At 39.1% G+C, this 12,759-nt stretch overlaps 1 pseudogene; it reads left to right on the forward strand.

Annotated features, from left to right (window-relative positions):
* LOC149749620 (large ribosomal subunit protein eL32 pseudogene) overlaps positions 1-12,759 on the forward strand; it is a 43,014-nt pseudogene continuing 30,255 nt past the window's right edge.

Consider the following 12,759-nt stretch of genomic DNA (forward strand, 5'->3'; position numbering starts at 1 on the left):
CTGGCCAACTATATCACCTAGGAAGTAACAGACTCAGTCACCAGTGCTAAATATTTGCAATGTCACTCTGTCTGTGATTTAGTGTACTCTTTTGCCTTGAATTTGCCTGCCTCCCAGAATACTGATGTTAAAATAATAGCTCACCAGGAAAGGCCCTACAACTAAATATTCCAGAGGTTGAGATCTTCTTTAACCCACTACAGCCTAAAGGAGGTGGTAACTTTCTCTGGGACCCTCATGTGCTTATCTGAGTCAAGCAGCAGAGGCAAAGAGTATCTCCCTGTTTGATATTAAATCCTGACACCAGGACTTGAACTGAAATTACTATCCTCACTTCCCAGGCAGTGACCACTATAAGTTAGCAATAGCATAGTGATTGCAGAATTGATCTGTCTAGCTTCAGAGCCTGCTAAATAGCTTCTAAATTTAGTTTAGCAGCCTTTCTTGACCAGCTCTGCTTTCCTCACTTGGGAAAACCTAACCTGTGTTCTGTGGAAGCTACTGATCTGGTGCATTCTACTCTACCAGATTCCCTCAGCAGAGGGAGTGCGGAAAACAGCGCTCGGGCAGTTGGTGGGTGCTTCTTGCTCATCTCTAGCTATAGACAGGACCAACCAGAGAGAGAGGACCTAGGGATAAACTTAGATCAGTCTGGGCCCTTTTGGATCATAGAGTTGTGCCTTCAGACTAGCAGTCAGATATGCATGGGGGAGGGGAAGAGCAGTCCTTAATTTCACACAGAAGGAAGGCAGTGAGGAATATCCTGAAGGAGGAAAGCCTATTTGCTTCCCTCTCTCAGCATCATCTTCTGGAGGGAACCCATCTCCTCCCCAATCCTGTACCTGGAAGGCATGCCTCAGAAGGATCAGTGACAGTCTTGATCAGCAAGTTCATTTCTGATGCAACAGGACTCCCCTTGTGCATGAATTTATTTGGGGTGAAAGGCTGGAAAGAATGCACATGTGCTTAGGATAGATGATTTTGAGCCAAGTTCACAGTCATTTTAGGGTCTTATGAAAAAATGAGTCTTTTTACATTTTGGAAAAAAATCATGAATTGTATTATAATTGGTTTTTAAAATTTTTTGATGATGGCTTCTCTGCAAACATATGAGTTAATATAATAGGCGAGTGATAATACTAGTGTTAACAACTGACATTACAGAGTAGATGTTATGTGCCAGGCACAGTAACTCATTTAATCCCCGCCACAACCTTCACCGTTTTACAGATGAGGAAACTAAGGCAAGGGAAATTAGGGAATTTGCTTGAGGTCACATAGCACTTGTGTCAAAACAAGGATATTAAGAAAAGCTTATTTTCATTTAATGATGGTATATATAAAAGCAATTCTAGAAACATCGTTAGTTCAGAGAAGAGTGGGCAGTGTGCTTCTGAAATGGATTTTCACATAGTGGCATTTTAGAAGGTATTTAAATCACACAGGTCTGAGCTATTCTCTAAAGATCTGGGTATGGTTTTATACAAAGACATCTTATGAAGTTTTCAACATGGCTCCTAATTTGGGGGCATCTCATGGCTCAAATTTCTGTCCCTTCTGGAACTTCAATTCAAGGTGTTCCCAATTAACGATGACTTTGAACACTGACCCCTGCAGTACAGTGTGCCTCTCCCCCCGGGTGGTCTTTCTGTGGATGCACAAGGCGCTCTGTGTGCACGCAACCAAGACAAGCAGAAGTTCACCACTTCTCCAGTTCCCCAGAAAAGGTATGGCATCGATTTAAAACTTCAACATTATTTTCCAGGTTTAGAGGCTGGAAATATCTGAGTAAGTAAGTTTAAAAATAGTCTTGTGTTTTTCTGCTTATTAGACCTTTCATATAGAACTCAAAATTAGTTTAAAAGAAGAACAAGTGTTAGGAACTTTAATGGTACAGAAATAATGCATTTTTTTTTGGTGTTGTATATCAGTATCACTTATTCATAATTACCTGGAAAGTTCTTTTTCTCCCACGATCTTAATACTTAAAAAACAGAAAAATTAAACTTTCTGGGGCTCCTCCCCACTAAAGGATTAAAATAACACTTTTTGTGCTCTGTACATATCAATTGGATTTTTACTGAGAATTTTAATTTATCCTTGGGATACTTGATGAAAGCACCTAAGTTATAATTTAGCATACTGACCTTGACAAATAATAAATGAAAGATGAGTGTGCCTATCCATATGATGAAATATTTGTAATAAAAAGTTAAGTGCTATTTAATTGCTAGGAAATGAAAATATCCTCATAAAACAAAATTAGCATGTTAATAGTATGGATAATATTTTTACATTTTTAGCCAATCTTGCATTTCCAAACTGGCATTATCTAAATTAGTTGAACTCTGCAGTGTTTGAAAAATCACCATTTTACTTGGTCTATTGCATTCATGGATGTAAAGCTTCTATGTAATTTGTTAAACTCAAAGCAGGTTTTAGTACTCAGTGCTGTTTATGACAGATAAAATTTTATCCTAGCTCTGAAATAGTTTTCCTTACTGTGATTCAATTAAAGTCTTTGTAGAAACCCCCTAATGAAATTACTGAGGCACTAACCAGAAAAATGAGTTAACTTTTTCCTTCTAAAATAGGACAGTAGGGACTTCCCTAGTGGCACAGTAGTTAAGAATCTGCCTGCCAATGCAGGGAACACAGGTTTGAGCCGTGGTCCGGGAAGATCCCACATGCTGCGGAGCAGCTGAGCCAGGGTGCCACAACTACTGAGCCCGTGAACCACAGCTACTGAGCCCATATGCCACAACTACTGAAGCCCGTGCACCTAGAGCCCATGCTCTGTAACAAGAGAAGCCACGGCAATGAGGAGTGTGCCCACCGCAATGAAGAGTAGCCCCCCGCTTGCCGCAACTAGAGAAAGCCCATGTGGAGCAACGAAGACCTAATGTAGCCAAAAATAAATAAATAAATAAATTTATTTTAAAAATATAAAATAGGACAGTAGGAATATATGTAGGAGCTTATAATCACATATCACTCTCATGGCAAACTATTGAAAATCCATTTTCTCTTTTACTGAGGTGTCCTGATCGTTACTTGTGTGTGCCCAGAGCCAGAAAGACACTTTTATCTCAGTGAATTTCCCAAAATGGAAATATTTTTGTGTAATATTGATTCATGTCTGCCTAGCCAAAGACGTGTTTTCCATCTAGCAAGGAACATCAGCCCCGAGTTATAGAGGACAAACCTCTCCAAAGACATCCTGTCTGCTGAGCCCTGAAAAAGGATACAGACAGACAAGTCAGCCAGCGTTCACAGTTAAGAGAAAAACATCTGTGCCTTGGAAAATGTTCTCAAGTATAGCGCATTGTGCTCTGTGTCCACCAAATTTCCATGCAGTCTGTGTAAGAGTAGCCAGCCAATGGATAAGGCCCCTCATCTTCCTTCATGGGTGGTCAAGGAAATTCTCTGCCTTCCCCAGGAGCAGCTGCATAATTGTTATTTCTGCCTCGTGGAATAAGGTGGCTGATAAGGCACTTGGGGTTTGTTCTTAACAGAAGGAAAGAATATTTGATTTTTTAAAGTATGTGTTTTGATTCGCAGAATGATCCAAAACAATATACTTCTTTGTACTTTGGTTTTTCCATTTAAAAGCTTACAGATGGATGAAGTCATTTAAAACTGCCTGATGTGAGGTATAAACACAAGGCATGGAAGTGAAAACCCTTGAGTTTACTTACCTAGATGGTCACCATTATCTGGGATGATTGACGTTTTATAAGGAGCCCAGGTTCCATTTTCCTGGAAGTGGGCTTTTATCAGACGAGCAAGAGCCCGTCCTAAGTGACTTGTCAGCTCTCTTCTAAGACCACTTGTTTTGCTTGTTTTCAAGCAAATTACAAATATGTATAAGATATTTAATGTCCTAGAAGAGGACTTGCTGATGATTCGATAAAAGTGCCAGCATTATTACTGTTCCCTAATCATAAGGATTTTTGTGTTCTCATGACCAAGGAGGCACATTTTTAGCTTGCTGAAATAGTCACTGGAGAACGTGCAGTGAAATCCATGAGTGGAAATGTCCCATAGTATTTTCAAACACTGTGTGTCAGTAGCTTGGCATCTTTTCCTCTTGGGGACTCACTTGAGGGTGGCCAGGGGAGCCCAGCAGCCGTACATAGGGTGCACGCTGGAGCAGCTGAAACAGTGTTTCCAGTTCCTTGTCTGCCAGGGAGCTCTCGTGCCTTATCTCTAAAGTTTGGATAAAATCAACTACCTTACAGACTCATTTTAAGGATAAAATTAAACAAAACATGAAGGGCTTTGAAACCTCCTGAAGACTATTCCTGTGTGAGGTATTGTTTACCTAAGCTATGAAAATAAGCCTGAACCCAAAATAAAATGAACAGTAGACTTCTGCAGCCTGAGAGAATTTTATTAAATCCTAGTCCCCTTTAAAAATTGTTTCTTGCTTTAAATTTAGTAAATTGTTTTGGGTTGAGTAATAGTTTCTGACAGTTACTTATGTATGATCTCTTACCCAATTAAATTCTGAATCTCTTCAATTATTTTATCATTCCTGCTGGTTTTAGTTATCTAGTGCTACCTAACAAGCCACCCCAAAGTGTCGTGGTTTAAAACAATAACTATTTTATTATGGTTCTGTCAGTTGACCGGACTTGAGTGGGCAGTCTCCTTTGTTGGGGTGTTATGTGGCTGCAGTCAGATGGTGGCTGGGACTGATGTCTTCCAGAGATTTGACTGTGCCCCTGAAGGGTCTGGGCCTTTCCTCTTGCTGGGGTCTCTACTTACTGTTACTCAGGGCATCCCTAAGAGCAGGGGCAGAAGTTTCCAGGCCTTCTTCAGGCATATGCCCAGAAGAGGCATAGTGTCACTTCTGCCTCATTTTACTGGTTTAAGCAAGTTACAGGCTATGTGTAGGATCCTCAGGACTGCCTTCAGGTCTGAAGCTTCTCTGGAAGGAGAGAACTCCGAAAAGCAATTATGCTCACAGTTAAGAGTTACTACAGTGAAAGGTTACAGGCTAAAATCAGCAAAAGAAACAGGAGCATAGAGCAGAGTCCAAGAGAAACCAGGTGCAAGCTTCCAGCTGTCCTGTGCCAGTAGAGTTTTACAGATAACACTTAATTGTTTCAGCAATGATGTGTGATAACGCATACAGAGTGTGGCCAACCAGGGAAGCTGACCTGAGCCTTGTTGTTCAGGGTTTTTATTAAGGGTCCATCACATAAGCATGGAATGCCCATGTGACTGACCTTAGTTACTCAGTCTCCCTTTCCTCCAGAGGTCAAACTGATACAGGTTGGTCCAGAGTCCCAGGTGAATAAAAACATGTGTTTACCATAAATCACAGTTAATATAAACTATCTGGTTGTGGCTTAAGCCCCTAGATATACAAAGGCACTCTTATCAGATAGAATATACCAAGGTCTTAGAGATTATCTCCCAGGATCTAGTCAAAGGTCAGTCCTTTCTTTGGAAAGTTCAGTGTTTGACCATCCCAAGCCCCCTGAGTTATCCCTTTATTGCATGCAGGCCCAGTTCTGATTTAGTCTAGAAAGGACTACACAAGGGCACAAATTCTAGGATGAATGGTTTTGGGGGGCCATCTTTGGAGATTAGGTGCCATATCATTTTCCCCTCATGGCTCCAGAAGAGACACCAGTATACTTAAGGAGTCTGGAGTTCTTCATGGAATTGTTTGTTTTAACTACAGACTGAACATATATATGCATTTATATACATTTTTACTTATAAACATTATATAGTTTTATATGTATATATAATGAAATAATATTATGAAATGGGCTAACCTGTTAATAACAACATTCTTGTCCATGTGAAGACGTGAGTCCCATCTATGCCCAATAAATTAATCCTTTCCATTTAAGAACTACACAATAACACCTGGTTCCTGTACCTGAGGAGTTACTGAGTAGTGGGACACTGACAATGCACAGGTAAGTTACTAAATTGGTATTCCCAGGATGAGGGGGTGTCCAAAGCTTTGTTAGCTTCACATAGGCTTTCTGGCTTTAAAATGCATGCTTTAAAAGCAATAAGCTCAAAGTAGTGGCAGATTTCTCTTTCAAAATCAATGGTAAGTACGTGTGTGAGTGTGTGTGTGTGTGTGTGTGTGTGTGTACAGGTAAAAGAAAAATGTTTACAGGCCAAATTTTTTTCATGCAAAAGAAAAATGATTGTAAATGAGTCTGTGGCAAAATATTGAGTACAAACTATACTGAGGGGAAGAATCTAAGTGAAAACTAAGAAGTAATATTTTAATTTACATTTAATTAATATTTTAATTATTGGGAGTATCTGAGAAATAGCAACAGGAACGATTTTTTTTAAACTTTATTGAAGTATAGTTGATGTACAGTGTTGTGTTAATTTCTGCTGTACTGCAAAGTCATTCAGTTATACACATAAATATTCTTTTTCATATACTTTTCCATTATGGTTTATCCCACGATATTGAATAGAGTTCCCTGTGCTATACAGTAGGACCTTGTTTATCCATTCTATATATAATGGTTTGCATCTGCTAATCCCAAACTCCCACTCCTTCCCTCCTCCACTCCCCTCCCCCTTGGCAACCATGAGTCTGTTCTCAACGTCTGTGAGTCTGTTTCTGTTTCATTTGTGTCATATTTTAGATTCCACATATAAGTGGTATATGATATTTGTCTCTCTCTGACTTCATTTAGTATGATAATCTCTAGGTCCATCCACGTTGCTGCAAACGGCATTATTTCATTCTTTTTTATGGCTGAGTAGTATTCCATCGTATATATGTACCACATATTCTTTATCCATTCATCTGTCTGTAGACATTTAGGTTGTTTTCATGCCTTGGCTATTGTAAATAGTGCTGCTATGGAGAGGAAAGGAAATAGGAGAGGAAAGAATTTTTAAATCATTTTTCTTTCAGAAATAGATTGCAGGTCAGCTTGCAAAGCTAGATAAACTCTGGTTTCATATCTTTGTCCTCAGTCAGGTATATCTGTGTCCCCTGAGGCCTCAGGCCACGACACAGAAATACGTGATTGAACTGACCCAGGGAGAATGGCCCTTCCACGTTTCTTTCCAGCCACACCACTGAGCCAGGTCTCACTGGGTCCTGCCCAACATTTGGTTCTGTCTGCTCACTTGTCACTAATCATTAACAAAGTCTGAGGGCTTCCCTGGTGGCGCAATGGTTGAGAATCCGCCTGCCAGTGCAGGGGACACATGTTCGAGCCCTGGTCTGGGAAAATCCCACATGCCGTGGAGCAACTAAGCCCGTGTGCCACAACTACTGAGCCTGCGCTCTAGAGCTACTGAGCCCACGTGCCACAACTACTGAAGCCCGAGCGCCTAGAGCCCATGCTCCACAACAAGAGAAGCCACCGCAATGAGAAGCCTGTGCACCGCAACGAAGAGTAGCCCCCGCTCACTGCAACTAGTGAAAGCCAGCACACAGCAACGAAGACCCAATGCAGCCAAAAATAAATTAATAAAATAAATTAAAAAAACAAAGTCTGAGTCTTGGAGACAAAGCATTAACAAACAGCATGTCGTCTTACCAGCAAAGGAATGGAGCAGGCCCAGGAATACAGCCTGAGGATGAAGCCTACCTCGTATTGGGTTTAGACCGTGACTGTGTTTCATCTCCAGTGGCTTTTCCTGTGGCTCTAGACAAGATAGGGGTCTTTTTCTTTTCACTGGGTTACATTCAGAATATGATAGGATTTTTTAATTTCTCCTGATTACAAACAAATGGTCTTTTGAAGTTTTAGTTTGTTTCCTCTATCTCTTGACTAACCATGCAATTTCAACCAAGAATAAATAATATGTAAACATGACTGATGGCTTAAAAACCTATCCTTTGTTTTGAACTATGTTCTAAAAGTTTGGCTTTTATTAATTAGCAGGCCAAGAAGGAAGATGGCCTCTCTAATCTCCATTAAAGTTGTGTTTGCCACACTTTCTTCTCCCAGACTTTAAGAGCAGCAATCCCACTGATAGGACGTTGGTTCTTGTTCCTTTTAGCTTCAGGAAAAGGAAAGCTGCCATCTTGGTGAGAAGCTCTGACTTCCTGGTCGCTGTCAGTAGAAAATGAGTTCAGAATCTGAGACAGCCTAAGCTTTTCAATCGTTTTCCAATGGTGATTTCAATACAGGTGTTAACCCTAACAGCTTGCCTTTAATTCTTCTGGTTGGGTCTCATAATATTTAAGAAAATCTTTCTAAACATATATGAAGATTAAAGTTTTATGAGAAGAACCTGAAATTCTAAGTTGATGTGAAAACTGTTACGCAAATCAGACAAGAGAGATAAACCAGTGAGTCTAAGAAGCATAGTTTGGTTGCCTGTTTCCCTCGCCATCTGATAGTATTTTCTGTAGATGTACTTCCATGTGAGGAATATGTGTTTTCGTCTGACAGTGCTTGACGCTAAGGTAGGAATTCTGGGGTCACAACCCTGCCTGAGGGGAGCAGTATTTGCAAACATGTATGGGACTAATCTAAACTGGATAGGGTCAAAGATTCTTCCTCTGTTTTTTTTTCTCTTTTAAACGTTTCATTTAAAAATAATTATAGAGTCATTATGCATTGTAAAAACAGTGCAAAGGGTCCCTTGTACCCTTCATCCAGCTTGGTCCAAAGGTGACTTGTTGTATAGGTGTAGTACAATTCCAAAACCAGGAATCGACATTGGTATTAGATGATGATTTTATTTAGTTTTCACTAAATAAGGTTCATTTTTTTCTGACCTGCATTCGTGTCTGTGTGTGTGTCTGCAGAGTTCTATGTAATTTTTTTTTTTTATACAGCAGGTTCTCATTAGTTATCCATTTTATACATATTAGTGTATATATGTCAATCCCAATCTCCCAATTCATCACACCACCACCACCCCAGCCACTTTCCCCACTTGGTGTCCATACGTTTGTTCTCTACATCTGTGTCTCAATTTCTGCCCTGCAAACTGGTTCATCTGTACCATTTTTCTAGGTTCCACATATATGCGTTAATATATGATATTGTTTTTTCTCTTTCTGACTTACTTCACTCTGTATGACAGTCTCTAGATCCATCCACATCTCTACAAATGACCCAATTTCGTTCCTTTTTATGGCTGAGTAATATTCCATTGTATATATGTACCACATCTTCTTTATCCATTCGTCTGTCGATGGGCATTTAGGTTGCTTCCATGTCCTGGCTATTGTAAATAGTGCTGCAATGAACATTGGGGTGCATGTGTTTTGTTTTGTTTTTGTTTTTTTGTCTGTATTGGGTCTTCGTTGCTGTGCGCTGGCTTCCTTTAGTTGTGGTGAGCAAGGGCTACTCTTCGCTGCGGTGCATGGGCTTCTCATTGCAGTGACTTGTTGCAGAGCACAGGCTCTAGGCACACGGGCTTCAGTAGTTGTGGCACGTGTGCTCAATAGTTGTGGTACACAGGCTTAGTTGCTCTGCGGCATGTGGGAACTTTCCGGACCAGGGCTTGAACCCGTGTCCCCTGTACTGGCAGGCGGATTCTTAACCACTGCACCACCAGGGAAGCCCCTGCATGTGTATTTTTGAATTATGGTTTTCTCTGGGTATATGCCCAGTAGTGGGATTGCTTGGTCATATGGTAATTCTATTTTTAGTTTTTTAAGGAACCTCCATACTGTCCTCCATAGTGGCTGTATCAATTTACATTCCCACCAACAGTGCAAAAGGGTTCTCTTTTCTCCACACCCTATCCAGCATTTGTTGTTTGTAGATTTTCTGATGATGCCCATTCTAACTGGTGTGAGGTGATATCTCACTGTAGTTTTGATTTGCATTTCTTTAATAATTAGTGATGTTGAGCAGCTTTTCATGTGCTTGTTGGCCATCTGTATATCTTCTTTGGAGAAATGTCTATTTAGGTCTTCTGCCTATTTTTGGATTGGGTTTTTTGTTTTTTTAATATTGAGCTGCATGAGCTATTTATATATTTTGGAGATTAATCCATTGTCCGTTGATTCATTTGCAAATATTTTCTCCCAATCTAACGGTTGTATTTTCGTCTTGTTTGTAGTTTCCTTTCCTGTGCAAAATCTTTTAAGTTTCATTAGGTCCCATTTGTTTATTTTTATTTCCATTAATCTAGGAGGTGGATCAAAAAAGATCTTGCTGTGATTTATGTCATAGAGTGTTCTTCCTATGTTTTCCTCTAAGAGTTTTATAGTGTACGGTCTCACATTTAGGTCTGTAATCCATTTTGAGTTTATTTTTGTGTATGGTGTTAGGGAGTGTTCTAATTTCATTCTTTTACAAGTAACTGTGCAGTTTTTCCAGCATCACTTATTGAAGAGACTATCTTTTCTCCATTGTATACCCTTGCCTCCTTTGTCATAGATTAGTTGACCATAGGTGCGTGGGTTTATCTCTGGGCTTTCTATCCTGTTCCATTGATCTGTATTTCTGTTTTTGTGCCAGTACAATATCGTCTTGATTACTGTAGCTTTGTGTTATAGTCTGAAGTCAGGGAGTCTGATTCCTCCAGCTCCGTTTTTTTCCCTGTAGGCCACTTTGGGTATTCGGGGTCTTTTGTGTCTCCATACAAATTTTAAGAGTTTTTGTTCTGGTTCTGTAGAAAATGCCATTGGTAATTTGATAGGGATTGCATTGAATCTGTAGATTGCTTTGGGTCATATAGTCATTTTCACATTATTGATTCTTCCAATACAAGAACATGGTATATCTCTCCATCTGTTTGTATCATCCTTAATATCTTTCATCAGTGTCTTATAGTTTTCTGCATACAGCTCTTTTGTCTCCCTAGGTAGGTTTACTCCTAGATATTTTATTCTTTTTGTTGCAATGGTAAATGGGAGTGTTTCTTTAATTTCTCTTTCAGATTTTTCATCATTAGTGTATAGGAAAACAAGAGATTTCTGTGCATTAATTTTGTATCCTGCTACTTTACCAAATTCATTGATTAGCTCTAAAAGTTTTCTGGTGGCATCTTTAGGATTCTCTATGTATAGTATCATGTCATCTGAAAACAGTGATAGTTATACTTCTTCTTTTCCAATTCGTATTCCTTTTATTTCTTTTTCTTCTCTGATTGCTGTGGCTAAAACTTCCAAAACAATTTTGGATAATAGTGGTGAGAGTGTGCAACCTTGTCTTGTTCCTGATCTTAGCAGAAATGGTTTCAGTTTTTCACCATTGAGGATGATGTTGGCTGTGGGTTTGTCATATATGGCCTTTATTATGTTGAGGTCAGTTCCCTCTATGTCTACTTTCTGGAGGGTTTTTATCATACATGGGTGTTGAATTTTGTCAAAAGCTTCTTCTACATCTATTGAGATGATCATATGGTTTTTCTTCTTCAATTTGTTAATATGGTGTGTCACATTGATTGATTTGCATATATTGAAGACTCCTTGCATCCCTGGGATAAACCCACTCGATCATGGTGTATGAGCCTTTTAATGTGTTGTTGGATTCTGTTTGCTAGTATTTTGTTCAGGATTTTTGCATCTATATTCATAAGTGATATTGGTCTGTACTTTTCTTTTCTTGTAGTATTTGTCTGGTTTTGGTATCAGGGTGAAGGTGGCCTCATAGAATGAGTTTGGGAGTGTTCCTTCCTCTGCAATTTTTTTGAAGAGTTTGAGAAGGATGGGTGTTAGCTCTTCTCTAAATGTTTGATAGAATTCACCTGTGAAGCCATCTGGTCCTGGACTTCTGTTTGTTGGAAGCTTTTTAATCACAGTTTCAATTTCATTACTTGTGATTGGTCTGTTCATATTTTCTGTTTCTTCCTGGTTCTGTCTTGGAAGGTTATACCTTTCTGAGAATTTGTCCATTTCTTCCAGGTTGTACATTTTATTGGCGTAGAGTTGCTTGTAGTAGTCTTTTAGGATGCTTTGTATTTCTGTGGTGTTTGTTGTAACTTCTCCTTTTTCATTTCTAATTTTATTGATTTGAGTCCTCTCCCTCTTTTTCTTGATGAGTCTGGCTAATGGTTTATCAATTTTGTTTATCTTCTCCAGAAACCAGCTTTTAGTTTTATTGATCTTTGCTATTGTTTTCTTTGTTTCTATTTCATTTATTTCTGCTCTGATCTTTATGATTTCTTTCCTTCTACTAACTTTGGGTTTTGTTGGTTCTTCTTACTCTAGGTCCTTTAGGTGTAAGGTTAGATTGTTTATTTGAGATTTTTTTTGTTTCCTGAGGTAGGATTTTATTGCTGTAAACTTCCCTCTTAGAATTGCTTTTGCTTCATCCCATAGGTTTTGGATTGTCGTGTTTTCATTTTCATTTGTCTCTAGGTATTTTTTGATTTCCTCTTTGATTTCTTCAGTGATCTCTTGGTTATTTAGTAACGTACTGTTTAGCCTCCATGTGTTTGTGTTTTTTACGTTTTTTTCCCTGTAATTGATTTCTAATCTCATAATGTTGTGGTCAGAAAAGATGCTTGGTATGATTTCAATTTTCTTAAATTTACTGAGGCTTGATTTGTGACCCAAGATGTGATCTATCCTGAAGAATGTTCCATGCACACTTGAGAAGAAAGTGTAATCTGCTGTTTTTGGATGGAATGTCCTGTAAATATCAATTAAATCTGCCTGGTCTATTGTGTCATTTACAGCTTGTGTTTCCTTATTAATTTTCTGTTTGGATGATCTGTCCATTGGTGTTAGTGAGGTGTTAAAGTCCCCCACTATTGTGTTACTGTCGGTTTCCTCTTTTACAGCTGTTAGCAGTTGCCTTATGTATCGAGGTGCTCCTATGTTGGGTGCATATATAT

The sequence above is a fragment of the Delphinapterus leucas genome, chromosome 3, assembly GCF_059928025.1.
Source record: "Delphinapterus leucas isolate spDelLeu-1000000601 "Yukka" chromosome 3, BTC_Dleu_Yukka2, whole genome shotgun sequence".
In the NCBI taxonomy this organism is placed as follows: domain Eukaryota; kingdom Metazoa; phylum Chordata; class Mammalia; order Artiodactyla; family Monodontidae; genus Delphinapterus; species Delphinapterus leucas.